This window comes from Manis pentadactyla, chromosome 3 (assembly GCF_030020395.1).
Source record: "Manis pentadactyla isolate mManPen7 chromosome 3, mManPen7.hap1, whole genome shotgun sequence".
Taxonomy (NCBI): Eukaryota; Metazoa; Chordata; class Mammalia; order Pholidota; family Manidae; genus Manis; species Manis pentadactyla.
Window position 1 is genome coordinate 194432050 of NC_080021.1, and position 20306 is coordinate 194452355.

Genomic DNA, 20306 nt, shown 5'->3' on the forward strand with positions numbered 1-20306 from the left:
TCTTGCTGCCAGCACCAACTGCACTGAACCCTGGAGACTCCATTGAGTGGACATGGCCTTGGACCTTTCGACACATGGACCAACGATAGCTGGCTCTCCTGGCACCTTGGGGACAAGGCCTGGAAGCTGGCCTCCTGTGTATTCCTGGAACAACAGCAGAATGGCCGCCAAAGGTCACAGTAGTATATCCTGAACGGCCAGAAGGTAGGAGCATCTTACCGGGGAGTTTTGTTTTATCATTATGGCCAGTGCATGCACCTCCAGTAGCACTATATATAGACCCTTCAGTAACCCCCATGGGGAAAGGAGTAAAAGTATGGTATACTAGACCTGGAAGGGACCCCCTTCCTGCTACAGTCCTATCATGGGACCACTTTCTTGCATGCATCCTACCTAATGGACAAGATTTACCTATGTTGGTGACATTAAAACATGTGTCTTATCGCCCCTAAAGTCTTTGTGGACTGGAACCTCCTCTGGCTTGAGGATTATTATAATTTCTGTATCAAAATCTTGCTGTATCTTAATATTTTTTATCTCTAAGTTGTTGTTATCCTCTGTTGCTATTGTAAAATCTGGTTACAGTGCTCCAGCTTTCTCACACAGGGACCGTTGCAGAAGATTGAAAGTGTGTAGATTGTAAGGCAAGAATCCTGGAGGGGTGGAGTGTGGGTAAAATTGTAGTATTTCCAGAATATCTCGCCTGGTTTTGGTACATCTGCTTATCAACAGGCGTTCAGAGGTGTAAAGAAGTAGGCTTTAGTGCATTTGCATCTTTCATCTCCATATCAATGGGTAATTACCTGGGCAACAGAGGGCTTATCCTTACCAGAGAAGTGAGAGAGAGGGCGGGTGGTTGCTGCTTGAGCAGGAGAGAGAGAGAGATGGGCCAGAGGGCAGTTTTGTAAAGGCCCTTTCACCCCAAAGAGCGTTTTGCTGTCGATTCCTTTGGTCACACTGAATCCATAGCGAACTTGCCCAGGCTGAAAGCCATTAACAGGACACAAGTACAGGTATAAAACAATCTCAGAATGACAATTTCAGAAGAAATTTAAGAGAGAACATACTTTTATGAAGAGACAACTAAAGTAAGTTTAGGAATGAGATGAAACACAATAAAAGGCCAGACAATACTAAATAGTATTATCTCCTTTTCATTTTCACCGTAAACTATCTCTAAATTCCTTCAACTAGAGTTTTGATGAAAATACAGGTAATCCCATTATAATATGTTCAGAATAATATATATACTGTCAACTTTAAGCTAAAGCTAAAAAAAGGGATACCCTGGTTAAGTCCTAATTCAAGAGAAATAAATGTTTGATGTTGCTAATATCTCTCATCACTTACCTCTAGAGGCTATTGTAGAAACAAGCATTAGTCAGTGCAAAAAGGTACACAGAGCAAGGATAGGATTTGAAACTTAGAAAAAATTATGGTTCAGTTGCCTCCATTTATGGCTTTTAGCCCAAGGGAAGCCAAAGATACACAGACTACAACTCTGATTTTTTTTAAAAAATGAAACCTGAAGTCTTTCTGGTCTGAAGAACTAGAGGACAGAGTTTTAGACAAACACAACCAATTTGAAATGGCAATAAAACAGCAAAAAGCACACTCAGTGGTGAACAAATAAAATCTTTTTTGTCTAAGATCTGGAAACAGGCAAGGATAACCACTCTCACAACCTCTATTCAACATAGAACTGGAAATCCTAGCCAGAACAATCACTCAAGAAAAACTGTAAAAATCATGCGAATAACAAAGAAAGAAGCACATAATCTCTGTTTACAGATGGCATGATCTTACATGTAGAAAACACTAAAGACTATACACACACACACACACACACACACACACACACACCACTTCTAAAAGATTAAGCTAATGTTCTAATGAACTAATAAGCAAATTCAGTAAAGTGGCAGGATGCAAAACCTATGTAAATAAAATCAGTTGCATTTCTATACCCTAACAATGAATTATCTCAAGAGGAAATTAAGAAAACAATTCCATTCACAATAACAACAAAAAGAATAAAATGCTTAGGAATAAACTTAACCAAAGAGGTGAAAACTTACACAGTAAAAACTATAAAATACTAATGAAAGAAATTAAAGCAAACAAAGTAAATGAAAAGATATCCCATATTCATGGATTAAAAGAATTAATAGTGTTAAAATGTCCATACTACCCAAAGCTCTCTACAGATTCAATGCAATCTCTATCAAAATTCCAATGGTATTTTTTTTTACAGAAATAGAAAAACAACCCTAAAATTCATATGGAACCACAGAAGACCCAAATAGCCAAAGCAATCTTGAGCAAGAACAAAGCTGAAGACATTGCACTTCCTGAATTCAAATATTACAAAGCCATATATTACTGATTTGTAACAAGAAAAATATGCTACTGACATAAAAAGGACATACGGACCAATGGAACAGAATAAAGAGCCTAGAAAATTGCACACGTGCATATAGTCAACTGTTATTTGACAAGGGTGCCAAGTAAACACAGTGGAGAAAGAATATTCTCCCCAAAAATTTATTTGAGAAAACTGAGTATCTACATGCAAAAGAATGAAATTGGATACTTTTATCATAGCATACACAAAAATCAACTCAAAATAGATTAAAGACTTAAACATAATACCTGAAACCATCAAACTCCTAGAAGAAAACATAGGGAAAAATCTTCTGGACTTTGACTTTGGCCTTAATTTTTTAAATATGACACCAAAAACTCAGGCAACAAGAGCAAAATATACCTGAATAGAATTAAGTCAAACTAAAACATTTCTGCATGGCAATGAAACAATTACCAAAATGTAAAGCCAACCTACAAAATGGAAGAAAATATTTGCAAACCATGTATTTGATATAGGGTTAATTACAATTCAATAGCAAAAAAATAAATAACCCAATTAAAAGAACTAAAACACTTCTGCATGGCAAATGAAACAATTACCAAAATGTAAAGCCAACTAAAATTAAAGTAACCCAATTAAAAACTGGGGAAAGGTACTGAATAGACATTTCTCAAAAGAAGATATTCAAATGACCAACAGATATATGAAAAAGTGCTAAATGTAACTAGTCATCAGGGAATGCAAATAAAAACCATGAGATATCATCTCACACCTGTTAGGGTTGCTATTTTCATTTTGATAAGGATATCTATGTAGAAAAGTGACACTTGCACATGGTTACTGGGAATGTAAATTGGTGCAGCCATTATGGAAAACAATATACAGGTTCCTCAAAACATTAAAAATGGAACTATTATATGATCCAGCAATTTCATTTCTGGGTATATATCAAAAGGAATTGAAATCAGGATCACAAAAAAATATCTACATCTCCAATGTTCACTAAAGCATCTTCACAATAGCCAAAACTTTGGTAGCAACCTAAGTATCCATTGGTTGATGAATGGATTAACAAAATGTGGTATATAATTACAGTGTACCATTATTCAGCCTTAAGAAAAGAAGGAAACCCTTCCATTTGCAACAACCTTGAGGACATTATGAAGAAAGCCAGATACAGATGGACAAGTATTACATGATACTAAGTATGTAGTGAATCTAAAATAGCCAAATTCATAAGCAGAAAGTGGAAGAGCGGTTGCTAGGAACTGGAGGGAGGAAAAAGCAAAGAAGCATTAATCAAAGGATGCAATGTTTTGGTTATAAAAAATCAGTAAGTCCTAGAGAACTATTATACAGAATGTTGCTAATAGCTAACAATGCTGTAATACATGTTTTAAAATTTGCTAAGAAGATAGATCTTATGTTAAGTGGTCTTAGTGCAAAATAATAGTAATAATAAATAAGAAACTAGGAGGATACCTGGAGTTGATAGATAGGTTTGTGTGCACATCCTGATGATAGCTTATGAGTTTATACTGATCTCCCAACTCATCAAGTTGTATACATTATGTACAGCTGTCTGTATGTCAAAAAAGATGCAAAAACTGGGGGAGAAGGGAATTTATTAAAAAAAAATAAAGAGTGTTATTCAAGTTCTAATACAGGTAAAACTGTTCAATGGTATTAAACTATCAGAAGGTGGTTGCATTGGGAGAGTCAGGGAAGTGAAAGATCGGCCAGAGGCATAAGGAAACTCTTCTAAGATTATGCTAATGTTCTATATCTTGATAGGAGTTTGGATTACAGAGCTGCATGCATTTGTCAAAACTGAGTAAATTTTACTTCTACATTTATATAAATTTTAAATCAAAACAAAAAACTGCAACTAAATACTTCCAGTTAATATTAAATCCTCATTAATGATATTCATACTGAGGGATACATGCATTGAACTTGGTAAGGTACTTTGAAATGCAGGCAGAATAAAATAAGCAATAGAGAGGAGAAGAGGTCATAGATGTGTGAAAAGCAAATATAGTAAAATCATAATGGTAGAATCTACTCAATGGCAACATCGGTATTCATGCTAAAATCTTTTCCATCTTGCTTTATGTATGAAAATTGTCATAATAAAATGTTGAAAATATTTTCGTACAAAATTTATCAGGGACATAGCTCTTGAATTAATGACACAAGATAGAAGCCTACTGAATCAAGAGTCAAAAATAATAAAAGATGATGACCTTATACATTCCTTTAAACTTTCCTAGGACAAAGTAATACTATTTTAAACAGACAAAACTTGTTAACAGGTTATTTACAACTCCTACAAGAGAGAAATTAAAAATAAATTTTAATGGTCCCTGTGAAACTCAATTTTATGTACTGATGTATAGTGGGACTTGTAATGATTATTCGTAGAGATGGGTAACAGGAAAGGACAGGAAGTAAGAGAAATGTATGAGAAGATTTATAAAAATCAGATTCTAAGATAAAGAAAGAAAACAGCAAACTTCTTTGGCAGGATGAGTTGTCTGCACAGTTCTTTCACCTGTTTTTAGCTGTTTCTGGTGGTATTAATGGTGCCCCAGAGCACGTGAGACTATACAGATCTTAGCAAAAGGAGTTTGGTTCTTCCTGCAGCATTTATTCTTTACCTCAACTTCTTCCATACCCCTGGGTCCACAAAAATAATGGCATTTGATAATCCTCGATATCAGGGATTCTCAGCCTTGGCACTACTGTTATTTTGGGCTGAAAATCTCCATTGTGGGGAGTTGTCTGTGCACTGCAGATGTTAGTAGCACCCCAGCCCCTTCACACTTGATGTCAGGAGCCCCACTTACCCCCACCTCACTGACAACCAGCAATGTCTCCAGACTCTAACATAGGGCCCAAATAGGCAAACTCACCACCATTATCTCTATGTGCTTGATAAACACCTCTAAACGATGTGACACTGTTGTTCTTAACACAACCAAGGTGCACAGTCACTCATATTTTCCAAAGCCATTTCTGATCCAAAACTTTAATAAATATTAAGAGGTTGCAGTTCAATTCAAACAATGCACATTGTAAGCTGGACGGAAAGTGAACTCTCTTTCCATTTGCCATTGATATTCTTATAGCAGATGTGGGAGAAATAATGAATACAGATGTCAAACACTAAATATTAGAGACAACATAAATAGTGGTAGGAGTTTAATAAAGTTTTGATTGGGTACAGTATATGTTAAAGCACAAGACTGTTGTAAAAGGGAAGGAGACTTTGGTCAGTATAAGGAAAACTATTGTTTTAGTGATGAAAGACTTACTGAGTATAAATTTTATGCCTTTAATCTACAGGTTCAAATTTCAAGCCTATTCGTTTTTCTGAGTATGTCACATGTTCTAGATTTTATGTTATCATTGGCGAGAATACTTATATCTCAAATTTTAAGACATATAGAAAGTGTTTTTAAATTGATATTTAACATATCTGCAATAAATTTTCAAATAAAGCAAAAAACTTGCTAATATCAATATTCATAAATGTATATGCATATGTAAGTTAGCAAATTATCATGGTAAAATTAGTGCCCAACAGGGAACCATGGAAGTTAGTCAAAAATGTCATGATGCTATTTCATGAGAATATGTATTGTAATTTAAAATAAATGAAGAACAGACTTCTCTTAATGATGGAAAACTCCCATTAAACTTTAATCATGTTATCTATAGTATTTGTTTCATCGCTTGTAAAACTATAGGACATCAGGTAGTATGGTATTGGTGCAATAAAGACAAATATATCAAAGAAACAGAGTAGAGAATCCAGAAATACAATGGGCATTTAAAGTCTCTATATGACCTAAATGAATTCGTATTTGATAAAAAGCCACATTTCTAGTCTGGAGAAAATGGAAGGACTATTGCATAAATAGTGTCTGAATATTGGACTAATTGTACTGAAAAATATTAAAACTCTACCCCACACTGTGCCCAAGATAAACTTCAGACAAAATATACAGCTAAATTGAAAAAGAACAGACAATTTAAAAATATCTTTAAAAAATGAAACACGTGCTATATGATTGAGTGCAATTGATTTTTCCTGTTTTAAAATTACATGTTCCATCTCCTTATTTCGTGGGGTAATTACAGATAAATAATAACACTTACAGAGCTAAAGTCTCCTTTTTAAAATGAATGCTTCCCTAATTCCAGCCTATACACTTGTGGAGGCGATGAAAGAACATAAATGTGGAGGGAATTAAAACAATAAACCTAGCTTTTACTCATAAGGACTAGAAAGTGAAGGGAAGCTCTATTTCCAGTCCTCCAACACTCATTATTTTCAAAACACCAAAAAAAATAGGAGAAAGTTGCCAAGCATTCAACAAGAAACTGCTTCATTTTCATTTGTTACATGTATTTCTCCACAACCCGTTTACCCATAAAAAATGTGACATTCATTTTAATCACCTAATAAAATATCATGAAAAAATACATTTAAAATATTGTTATTTTTAAACAGCAAGTTATAAAACAGGAAATGTACTGTGCTCTCGTTTTCACCATATTTAGTCTATGCATAAATACAATAAAAATATCAGTAGGTCTCTCTGAAATTGTGCTGCCTTTGATTTTCTCCATTAGGCTTTTCTGATTTTTCCAAATTTTCTACAATGAATATATATTATTTCCATAATCAGGGAAAAAATTAATTCAAACAAGAAATATTGCTTTTTAGTAAGGTGTAATTAGAACTTTCAGACATCAGTTCTAATCTATCTAAAAGTTACTACCTTCAGTAAGATTTACAGGTTTAACTTTAAATCACTTCTGGGATTACAGAGTCTCTCCAATGAAAACAAAGGAGTATTTAAATTGGTGCCAGAACCACTGGTGTGCCCTCTGGAAATGTTTAGGGCCCAGAGGTTAGAGTACTCAGGTGGCAGATTGATTTACTAGTGATACAAATTTATAAAAAAGGGGTTTATATTGGGAAACTAAGTAAAAAGACAGTTTTATTTTGATAAAATAATTTGCAAAGTGTACCATAACATTTTTTTTGCAAGCTGACCTGCATATGTAATATTTTGTAGGAATAGAAGGAATGCATCGAGGATTATAATTTTATAATATACATTAGACATTTATGTAAAAGATGATTCATTTTTCAAAGAATTTCTCCTATTTCCCTGTCTTTTCTATCTTCCTCAGAGTAATAAACAGTAATTACAATTCTCATAGCTAAGTGCTCCGTTGCATTAGAAGGAATTTTATCTTTGTGTTTCAAGTCATTCTCATCTCCAAAACTCTTTCATTTCACTGAATTGTTTCACAGTAAAATTATACTCTACTCAAATTTGAAAGCCTGAATAAAAGCTGGAGAGCCAAGGATTTTTGGGTTCTGATTGTACGTGTCTACTGGCACAAACCTTCTCCTTATTCATATTAAAACTGAAATAGCAATGAACGCTACCTTAATGAAAAAGGAAAGCAGGAATTAAATATAACTAAACACATTTTAAATAAACTTCCCTACTAGTGCCAGGTAAACATCTAAACTATTTATATTGGTCCTTTTGTTGGTAATCCCTTTATGTCTGCACCCTTATAGTCTACTTTGCCTTTGTTTTTATCATTGCATTCTTGTAAAGCTTTTGTAGGCCACACTCAACTAACGAAGGGGAAAATCAGATAGTATATGTGTGGCTCCGGGAATTTTTTGTAGGTCCAGAGCAGAACTGGAATGACGATACAGGGAATGAGCACCATGGTTCCAGGCTTGACCTCTTTTATTTGCAGCTATCTTATGCTGAATTTATTCCTGGGCCATAAGTTTCTATTTCTTCTGGGATATCCTTTTCTTCTGTGAAACCCCCTCTTCTGGCTTAAGCACAATCTGCTCTTTTTCAGTAAGGATAATTTCAAGTGGCAAGGAGAGCTCATATAAGGGTTGATCCGACCATGAGCTCTGTAAGTTCTGTGCCACATCTTGGGGGCTTTATTCACCTGGATATGCTCAATGACCGAATAATCTACATCTAAACCCTTAAGTTCAGCATTACTCTCTGCATTTTTAAGCATGTGCAGTAAAAATTCAGCACTCTTTTTGGGCCACCAACCCTGTGTCCATCCCTACTGTTTGGCCTGGGCACACCTACTAACTCCACCATTGTAGCAACAGGATGGCACATATTGCTTCTGTAAGGGGACGTCCTTCAGATACTCGGTAGCTTTTCGGATATGCATACCCCTGATGGTCTGGGCAGTTTCATGAGTTCTTAAAGTGAACACGAGATTTGAACCTCTTGATTTGCATGATTTTCTGGGGTTTTCTGGGTCAAGTGAATAGCAAACCATTTTTGGAGATCACCTCAGGTCGCTTACGGAATAGTCCATAACTTTTTCACATTGGTACATGTTATATAGCACATAAATTATTTCTTAAATGTATAAAATAACTATCATAAGCATTTCATATCCAGTGTCCACTTTAAAAGTCCAGAACTCACAATGAGATCCCTATTACATATCACAGTATATATGGTATAGTATGTGTTGAATAAAAGAGTAAATGAAGGATGTTAAGAGAGTAGACAGCACATAATAGGAACTTCCAGCTTAGAACAGGAGTTAAGAGTTCTAGAAAAGATAATATGTAAATTGGAAAAAGCCTTTCCAGCTTAAGAAAACAGCATGGACAAATGCACAAAGCAGAAACACTGTAGTATTTTATGAAGATGAAAAGAAATTCAGTGTGGCCATTTCAGAGCACTGAGGCTGTCAGTATTAGCTTCAGAATTTCTACATCAGAAGGACTTGGAGGGACACTGTGGTTGGAAAAATGGCTAGAGGACATGTTGTGCAGTTGTGCTGTGTAGAAAAGACATTGTTTTTTCTTAGACTCTATTTTTCTGTTAGGATGTCTTTTGTGGGACAGCTGATAAGGATTACTGGTGAGCAAACGCATTGAATAACTCCTTTGTTGACACCATCAGGGTAAATGAAATGGCAGAAGTGTGCGGATAGGAAACTGAAGGGATGAACATAAGCTTTTTGTGATGGGTTAATTGCTTTTAGTGAAGGTCCTGTTTTTGCTCTTATTCACCCTGGATACTAGAATAATACTCATTTTTGAACATACAGAAATACAGCCATTCATTCCTCTTTCATTCCTTTTTCCTCAACAACCCCACTCCCAGGATACATGTTTTAAGTTTAGTGCATATTTTTTTTATTAAGGTATCATTGATATACAATCTTATGAAGGATTCTCATGAGCAACATTGTGGTTACTATGTTCCCCCCTAGTGCATTTTCTTTAACATTAAAAAATGGCTCCTTCTCCTCCTCTTCTGCTTCCTTCTTTTCTTCTCTTTCTTTCACTTCCTTCAGATCAAATGTCTTCACACAAATTAAACCTTCTGTTTTAACTGATACCTTTGTGGAATAAGTCCATATGTCTATGTGACTGAAGACAGGAAAGGTGGAGCAGGAAGAAGGGAATATTTTCCAATAAACTAAGATATTGGAACCATCATCTCTTTTGTTAACTCTACCAAAATAATTATCTGTGGGATACTCTCTTAGAGGAAAAGGAATGATAGGAAGGGAAAGAAAAGGAGATACAATTAAAGTGCTCCCATCTATGACACGCCAAGGAGTAAGTCTCTCATCCGTGCCTTCAAACTCTCTAGATACACAAAGGTCAAAGAAAACGTGTACTCTTTGAGAGAAGACATAATCAGCAAGAAATGCTTTCATTCTACCTCCACAACCCAGTGAACACAGCTATGACAGTGGTAATATAATAGAGTATAAGATATAGTCCTTTATATAATAAGTGAATAAACATGTTTGGGCATCATAACAAAATAAATATGAAACAATTGAAGCACAGTTGAGTGTTTAATGATGTGGAATTAAAGTTACAAGTAGGCAGAGCTTAGCAAAAGATGAGTTATACTGGAAAAGGTAGGAAAAGAAAAAATTAGGGCATTTAGACATCCTAAAGTGTATATTGATTTTCAGAATAAAGACAAAAGCTAGAAGATTCCAAGTGTGTGACTGGTATAAATAAATGTGATAGTAAGGAATATCATGTCATTATTCTTGATTATGCTGATTCTCCTGTGAAATTGCTTGCTACATGGAAAACAACTATGAACACTACACTCAAAACAGTATAGGAAAAAGAAACTTATCCTGCCTTCAGTGTTCTCTGTCATATTACTTGACATCAGAAATAAAACAAGCAGGTGATGCTTGCTATTTCAGCATAATACAACAGAAAAGCATTTTTTAAAATAGTTTTCTCTTTCCTATAATGGATGTAGCAATCTGTGAGGGACTGTCTAGTTAAGTGGTTAAGAGAGCTAACTTTAGAACTAAATAACTGGATATTGGATTCTGCCTGTAGCATTTTTTATTATCTCTGTAACTTTGTAAAAGTTACTTAAACTTTTTTCTCTGTTTCCTCCCATGAAAAGTGGGAGCAAAAAACATTCTCTAGTGTTGCACTGAAGATTAAATGAGTTAATACATTCAATGAACTTAAAACAATGTAATGTGCTTATAACAAAGTGCTCAATAAAAATTAGCCATTATCAGTCCAACCACATATGGAAGTCTTATGGCCAAAAAACTAAAATAATATGGAAGACCTGGATATTCATTCTGAAGTAGCAAATATTAAAACTGAGAAAAAGTATGTATGAGTAAGTACTTATAAAGTGATATGAAGTAGCCTAAAAAAATGAAAAATACGCACCTAAGAGATAAGTGGCAAAGAAAGAATAGAGAAAATAGAGCATTGGAAAATTACAGAAGTTAGGGAGAAAGACAGGCTAAGTGACATATATTAAACGACAGCAGATTCTAGGTCCTGACTCCCATCTGGGGGATATCTATCCAGTTTATACTCTGAATCAGATTATTTCTTATTTCAGAAAATGTTCACAGTCCATCAATTATTGTCCCAAACTTTAATCCCCTTGCCCTAAAAATTAAAAAAAAAAAACTAAAGCTGTTTTCCCCTTCTGAGTAAGTCAGGTAGACTTAGAAGTTATAATTTATTATATTTATGTATAAATACTTACTATCTCTATACTACATTATATATTTTATTATATTGTATTCCATTATATATAATTTTAGATCACATGTTGGAACTACCTACTATGCCTGTCACTTGATGTTATCTAATTTAATTCTCACAAAGTTCCAAAGAGTTGTAGTTTCCCCTTCTCCCCACTCTACTAGCTAGGCAAGTAGCTGAGCTTGCTGAGACTCAAGAAAGAAAAGTAACTTTAAAAAGTCATACTCAGGATAAGTGACATAGTTCAGATTATATATATATATATATATATTAAATTAGACACAGCTTTATTGAAATGTGCAGTAATATTTCAAAATATTCATTAATAAAGAGATTCTTATGTACCCACTTTTGAAGGGATATTGTCCCTAGATTTTATTTCATTAGGAGCCTGGAACTTTCCAGCACAATTCATAGGCTTGTTGCTGTGTGAACCTCAATGCCTGTTTCACCACTAATAAAATTAACATAATATCCCTCTCCTTGCTGATTTCAGGAGCTGTTCTAAGAATACAACAAAATAATGGAAGTGTAAGTGGTCTGTTAACTCTACATCAAAAATTCAAATTTCCCTGAGACTTGTCCTTTTCTAAACCCTGAAGGTGACATGGACACACAGATGGGGAATTACTCTGCAGTGACTGAATTCTTCCTGGCAGAACTTTTCCAATACCCAGAGCTCCAGCGTTTTCTGTTTGTGCTCTGATCATGTATGTACCTGATAATCTTCCTGAGAATTGGTCTCATTATCAACAGCATACTGGATTCTCGCCTCCACACCCCCATGTACTTCTTTCTTGGAAGGCTCTCATTCTTGGACGTCTGTTACACATCCTCCTTCATTCCCCCCAAGCTCATCATATTTAAGTCCAAGAGAAAATCCATCTCCTTCACTGGCTGTCCTCTGTCACAGCATTTAATTCAATGCTCAGTACACAAAAGGTGCTTAATAAATATTCACTGATATGAGTAGGATACTTGTTAAGGAACATTTTGAAATTTTAACTGATATGTTATCACCACTTATTTATATTAATAATAATAAAGTAACTCATAGAAGTTAGAATAGTAACTTATCTTTACTGAAGTTTTACTCTCCAATATATAATTCCATATGACAAAAAAAAATACTAAGTTAATTCCGCTCTAAATACCTACAGCTTAAGTTACAGAGCTCAAAAACAACAATAAAAATAGCACCCACTATTTGAGACCTAATTAGGGAAAACTAGTCTATAGCACCACCTAGTGGCCTCCAAATATTGTACTAAGAAAGTACTTACCCAGGGGTGTCGCCAAAATACAAGCATCTGGAGTTTACATGCAGAGCCACTGCCCTCCTTCTCAGCTGGGCCAGCATTGGATCCACCTCTCCTGCTTCCTTCTGCAGATCTGCATGAGCCTGGCCTTTGGACAAAATCAAGTAGGACTACCATCAACTGGATTGTTGCCTTTGCCCACCTCATATAACTCTTCACCCTTTAACAATATCTGTTATGTGAGGTACAAAAATGCATCTTCACCCTCATCAAACCAGATGGGCAATAATTAAAAATTGGTCAGAAAAGCTTGTTTTTAATACACTGCTATTAAGGCATAAATTTATAAAACAATTTGGCACTATTTAGTAAAGATATATATATCTTAACAGCCCAGCAGTTCCACTCCCAGGCATACACTCTGGAGTAATGGTACCTAACCTCAAGTACACAGATCCCCAAGGGGGCTATGGACAAAAGGTCTGGTAACTTGGATGGGAAAAAGTTACATCTTTAATGTCACCAAATTCTAACTGAAAATAAGCATTTCCTTTGATTATGAAGGTAGGCAATAAATCACAGTATTATTAGCAAGATGGGAGACTTTATAACCAATAAATATAGACATTGTCAAAATACATTACCTGTTAGATCAAAATTTCTTTTATGCTTTCACTAATTCAAAATTATGATCACATATCCACCAGCTTTTGTTATTTAGTATCATAATAAAGAATCATGTCTATTTCTCTTTAAAGATTTTGCTTTCATATTTTTTTTGAGCTTTTTCTGACATAATTGACATGAACCATTGTGCAAGTTTAAGGTGTACATGATGATTTGCTATACATATATATATAAAATGATTACCACAATAAGGTTAACAAACCCAGCACCTCACACAGTTGCCTTTATGTGTATGTATATGCTGAGAGAACTTTTGAGATCTACTCTCTTAACAGCCTTCAAGTATATAATACATTTTTATGTTGATGATCCTAATCAATTTATTTTCTTTGTATGTTTCTTTTTAATTTACCCTATTAATTTGGTATACATTTAAAAACATTTGGAGTCTGTAGATTCACAAGATTTCCAAAGAGTTTTGTGACACAAAAAGGCTTGGAATGCCTGTCTTGGAGAAATTTTTCCATTGGAACCAGGAGACATCTACAAAGAAAATCAAACATCTCTGACTATAAGAGTCAAATGGACAGAAAAATTAAGCATCCAGCAGAGAAATTAATTATGACTGCATTAACATGTGTGATTTTCAAAAGCCTAAAGTTAAAGGTAAGAATTATGTAACAAAAGAATAAAATTCAGATTCATCTAAAGACTTTCTAACATAGTCAAACCAAAACAACCTATGGTATAGCATTATATAAAAATGTGAATTTCAATAAAAGTGATGATTAACACAAAATTTGGGATCACAGTTACTTGATTGAGGTAAGGGATGGTGCTGTAGGGAGAATGCAACCAAAAAGGAACATGTCCTGATCTTCTAAGAGGAAGACAGTATTTTATTTCTTCAGCTTGGTGGCAGGTGCACGGGTGTTCATTTTATCATTTTCTTTATAGACTGTACAGATACAATATCTTTTCTGCTTCGAATCTAGAAGGGCTGGTTCTGAGGAGCAGACCCACCCACATGAACAGTTCCCGGCTGCTGGCCGGCCTGCCCCACCCACCCTTTTGTCCAGAAGCTCTGCTCCTGGACACCCCTGGGGACTGCCCAGTCCCTCTAGGTAGGCTTCCTGCTTGGGGACAGGAAGCTGTGGGAAGCCTGGCCTGGGAAGCATGAGAGCAACGCAGAAGTGGTCGCCGGCACTGAGGCACTGTAGCCTCCCACGTGATAAACAGTGGCCCAGGGAGTGTCTAAGCTCTGAACCCTCAGACTAGAATCCCTTCCACTGGGGGAAGGAGCCTCCTCTAAGCTCTGTCCTTTGTAGGGAGCGGAGACAGAAACCCGACACCTAAGAGCACAGAAGTAGGGAACCCAGGTAACTCTAAGCAAGGAAGCTCACTCACTGAGCCCTGGCAGTATGGACTGCTAAGGAGCAAAGGTAACATTTGGGTTCAGCTTTGCAGCACATAAAATATTCAACAGATGTAGATGAGGAGGGAGGTCACAGGTAGGCAGTGAGGACGTGTTGAGGAATGACTCAACACAGTTGGGAGGCAACTTACCAGGAGGGCATCAGTGTGGCAAAGGCTCAGCAGGGCCCTGATGTGGAAGATCAGAACGCCTGTGCCAGGGGCCTGTCCTTCTCCTGGCAGAGAATGGGGAGCCACTGAGTGTCTCTGAGCAAGGGTGGCCAGTGGTGTGGCTGGCACTTCTCTCTAGGAAGCTAACCTGGTTTTGGGTGAGGTATATGCATAGGCAGGAGACCAACAAGCAGGCCAAGGCTGAGACTGGAGCTTAGGAGCGGGTAGATGGAGAGGAGAGGGGACTGCTGTGGCCCAGGCAGCAGGAATCACAGATCCCAGGAGCTCTGCAAGCAGGGACACCTGTGTTCTGCCCCAGAAGCCGCTTCTCATTGGTCTGGCAGAGCCCGGCAGGGATGGCTATGGAGCCCCAGGTGGGGCCAGCACGCAGCCACAGCAAGGACCCCTGCCCAAACCACCCCCTCACTGTGCCACAGGACAGTGAGGCCCCAGGAGCGAAAGGGTGGGCACAGGGCCGTGGTTCTGGAACCCAGATCCTGATGTTAGATCTATAGGGTTTTTTTTTCAGCAACACGGTTCTGAGGCTGAGGACCTGGTGAAAGGGAGAAAAAGAGAACAGAGACTTGGTGGGAAGAGCCCCTTACAGAGCAGAGGAACAAAGAATGTGACAAAGGGGACAGAGATGTGGAGCCAGGAGGGAGGAGGGGCACAAGCTAACACTGCTGCAGGCCTCAGAGAGAGAAAGAGGGCTGGGTGACCAATGGCCATGGGGAGGCCACTGGGAGGCAGCATGGCTCAGTGTGCGCAAGGCCTGGAGTCATCCCTGTGTTCTCTGCAGGTGGTCTGGCCACTGGGTGTCACTCTGAGTCTGTGCTCTTTGGTGTCGGGTTTCTGAAGAAGGTTCAGCTTCTTCCCACGGGTTCCCTCCCTGGGCAGGTATCCGCTCCCTGAGGTGTATCCATTCCTTCCTCCGTCCATCCTCATCCATCCCCATCCCTCCATCCATCCATCCATCCATGCATCCTGTTTAATTAAGCCAGCAGAATATGGAGAGTGATATTTCTCAGAAGCTGTTTGCTGAGTCAGATTTAGTCTGTGCCTCTGACACCCGAGAAAGGGATCCTGCTTATCCATGGGAACACAGATGTGGGTTTCCTTTTTCACAGCACAGATTTCAACACCAGCTACTTATTTTCATAGCAACAGCAGCTAGAAAACCAGTTCTTTAAAGTTGTGAGAGGCATTCTCTCTGCACAGACTTCGTATTTACACATTTGGCCAGAGTGATGTCAGGGATCTCAGAGCTCCTTGTGCTGACAGAAGGCCACATCCTTCCAGATTGTTATGCTTTTAAAAAAGACTTAGGGTGTGTGTTTGTGTATGTATGTGTATTTTAATTGAAAAGCCCTTAGATATAACTGAAGATGCCTTTTTATGCTTTCCTACTTTCATTCTCTGGTTCTGATTCCCACCCCAGAAGCAAACCCTGTTTGAAGTGTATGTATCTTTCCAGTCCTTCTTTTGATACATTTAAAAAATAGGTATTTGTTCATGAACAAAAATTACTACGGTTTTCTGTATTTTAATAAATGTTTTTCTGCCACTGGCCTTTTTTTCAATTGACACTGCAAACTTAGAATTTATTCACATTATAACAGGTAAATGTTCATTTCAATAAAGTGTTACTTAAAGAAAATCTATATACTGAAATGCCTAAATTAAAAAATAAGCAAGATTGAAAAGTTAATGTGCTCAAACTAGAATAAAGAACATAGGAAGATAGCCAGTATTTCACAGTATTAAACATTAAAACAATTTGTTTTTTACGTCCCTTCCTTCATTCTTCATGCTGTTGATTGGTGTCTTCTTTATAATTCCATTTTTTGTGGCATCAATTTGGCTGATGGGAAACTTACTATTAGTCTCACAACCATTTATTTGTGGGTAGGCAGCTTTTTTTCTCTGTTTTCTTTAGGTTTTGAAACTGATGTTTTGCAATTGTACTATGATATGTCTAAATGTGATATATTCTGTTACATATTTATAATAAGCTGCCCACTTCTTCATAATGCATATCTCTTAGTAGTTATTGTAGCAAAGATCAGTGAGTTGTAAATACTCTTAATCTCTTGTCCTTGTTTGCCTTGAGTATACTTAAAAATATACTCATAAATGATAATTTAGCTAGGTTTAGGATAACCTGCAAAGGAGGTCAGAAGGAAAAATAAGTACAAATATAAAATTTCATATATTTTGCCAAGGTTATGTCCATTTTGTCTTTTGAGAGAATCAGTATTCCTTTTGTTGATCATCTTTATTGTTTATTTGTTTCCTATTTCATCAGTTTCACATTTAACTTTATTTTCTTCTACTTTGTCTTCATTTCATTAACTTATGTTCTTATCCTTTATTTTTAACTCATGTCACAAGTTGAACAGTCAAGTAATAGATCATTAAGCCCAGAAAGAAGGATTAGGAGCAATAGAAAACCTGAAAGGACCTATAACTTAAAGAAATGGAAAACATATTAAAATTATATTATTTTTATTTATTTTTCTCAGGACTGAGTGTACTTCTTCAATGGAAGATTCAGGTCTTTCTTCAATTCTGGAAAATTCTGTCATTCTCCCTTTGAACAGTGCCTCTCTCATTCTTTTTAGTCTCTCTCCTGGGATTCTTATTAGAGGTATGTTGGACATGTCATTCCATCCTCAATCCTGCTTAATCAGTTCTTTTATATTTTTCATCTTTTGTTACTCTAGGCTACATTCTTTGTTATTTCCTAGGAACAGTCTTCAGTTTCACTAATTCTCCCTTTTGCTGTGACTAAACCTGTTTAACTCCCTTATGTAGTCCTAATATCCATGCTTTAATTTTCATTTCTAAAATTTATATTTTGCTATTTTTCATATATGCTTATTTCTGCTCACAATGTTCCATGTTTTCATTTTAGCTTCTGATCATTCTTTTTATTTCATCATTTTAACCATGCTTACTATAAATTAATCTTCAGATTATTTTTATTTCTAGTTTTTGTAGTGTTGATTTTCCTATTTGTGCATCTGTAGGCTCTTTTTGTCAGTAGTTCATTTTCTTGTGTGATTTGTATTTTTCCTACTTGAACAACTTTTCAAAGGTTTAAAAGATTGTCTTTGCATGCATCCTGAACTGAAGAGAGCATCCCAGCAGAGAGGTTTGGCATTTGCTTCCCCTGGAAGCTTAGGAACTCAATGATCCAGGGCTGGTTTTTATTTTTAAGTTCTCTGATTGCAGTACCTACCTTGTGCAGTGCAAATTCAGATCCGACATGTTCTCATGGTTTGAGTTCAGGTGTCTGATTTTTTCCAGGTGCTAAGTCACATAGAAAGTATGATCTTGACAGGCAAGTTTCTAATCCCCCTCTTTACGGAAGTTGCAGGCCTTCTAGACTTCAGGCCATAGGGGGTGCAAAGATCTGTATGAGCTCAGTTCAGCTTCCCTGCCTCACACAGGTCCAAAGTCGTATCTCCATCCCTGGGTGTGTTCACAAGGTGAACCCCAGCCTGAGGGCCAGTGCTGCTGCTGCAATGTCCTGCCTGCCTGCCCAGGGTCTCTGGGCTGACTGCTCTCACTTACCAACTTGGCGTAGTGTCTCCCTTTGTTTCTAGGTCCAAGGAATTTCCTTTTCTTTCTTTAAAGTTTTAAGTATACATTAAAGTGTTTATCTTTGTCACATTTCAACCAGGACTTGTCTGTGTATACGGGGGAGAGTAGCCCTGTATGGAACACTTCCTATTTCTGCCGTATACCCTACCACATTCTCTCTAACCCCATTTCCATGCAAGGAAGGCCCTACTATAATTCGTCAAGCTTCTTGGACTCTAAATACCTGGGACTCAGGACATTAGCAATTGATGCAGAGGCAGAAGACCTCAGCTTTACCACTTTCTAGGTGTGTTATTCTGAGCATGTCACTGAATCATGCTGAATCTTCATCTACAAGTATGGATAAAAATACCTACATCACAGAGTTATCATAAAGATCAAGTGAAGTAATACATTTAGGAATGCTTTGTAAATTGTGAGCGTTCTATAGAAATCTGGGGTCATATCATTCCTTTTCTCTCTGATGAGTTTCACTGTAGATTTCAGCTAGATGTCCTTTTGAGGATGGACACTCTCATGGTGCTGGGGAGAATCTGGAGGTCAGACCAGAGGATAGGGGTTCAGTAGGTGTGGAAGAAAGAGCCCTGGGCCAGATGTCAGGATACAGCATCAGTGCCAGTTCTGCCACTACTAGTGGTGTGACCTTGAGCAGCTCATATTAGCTGCTAGTTTTCTCATCCCTGGCTTTATCTGAGCTCTGGGGACAAAGGGTAAGTGGCAGACCACAGTGCTCCCATCGCCATCTCCCCCTCAACCCTGCTTTAACTAGAGAAGCTCCTCTTACATCCTGCTCTGTTGCCTCCTAACCACTGACTTCATTTTCCTGCGCCTCTGTTTCTTCCTCTGTAAACAAGGGACCAGAATAGCAGCCACCTCATACGGCAATTGGGTGGGTTGAATGGGATAACAGTGTCTGATTCATAATAAGCCCCTAGAAGTGTTAGCTGTTGTTAACTCTTGGGCTTCTAAGTTACTTTTATTTGAAAAATTGATTCTGAGGTTAAAAAAATACACTTTATTTGGAGCTGAGAGAGATCTTAAAAATTATTCAGATAGATACTGGACTGAATATTTTCTAAGGCACTTGTGATTTTCAAACTCTTTGATTCTGTAACGATCTCTAGTGGAGCAAATTAGTTTGTACAATAGAGCTACTATAAAGGTCTCTATTACTTAGAGTCATTTCTTCCAGCCCTGGCCCAGCTTCTATCCACTTCCCATCCTCTAGCCTGCCATTTCTCTCTGAGTAATGCTCCATAATGCTGTTATTCTGTGTCATAGAACCAGATGTCAACAATTGTGAAAAGTCCCTTCTGACCCACAGTCAAACTTTCTTCATTGTTCCTCTAGATTGTGTCACCTGTCCCTATTGTTTTCTTGAAATAACCTGACAAAAAACTTTTTTAATGGTCTCTTTCCAACCCTTATATTTAGGGCTGCCAGTTCTTATTTCTCCCATTAAAAATGGGCACCACAGAGTCTAAAAGAAAGGGTTGAGAGAAGGGGCTTTGTTTTTCTTAGGAGATGGAGTTTTAACAGGAGGGGCATTTTCATTCCCATTTGACCTCTTCAGCAACCACATAGCTTGGTTCTCCATGGATAGGACACTAACAGCTCTCCTTCCTTGGAAGTATAAATAAATACATCATTTGACAGTGAGATGAGAAGTCTGAGGACAGCTATGGCAAATGGGTTGATGGCTTCTCTATGTCCTTCACCATGTACAAGGGTGGAGAGCGGATGGCCTGTGTCTGGAGCCTTGCACTGATCC

General features: G+C 37.2%; 1 pseudogene; it reads right to left on the reverse strand.

The window, feature by feature from the left end:
- Positions 1–8180: 8180 nt before the first annotated feature.
- LOC118914015 (60S ribosomal protein L17-like) lies at positions 8181–8732 on the reverse strand (annotated as a pseudogene).
- Positions 8733–20306: the final 11574 nt, after the last annotated feature.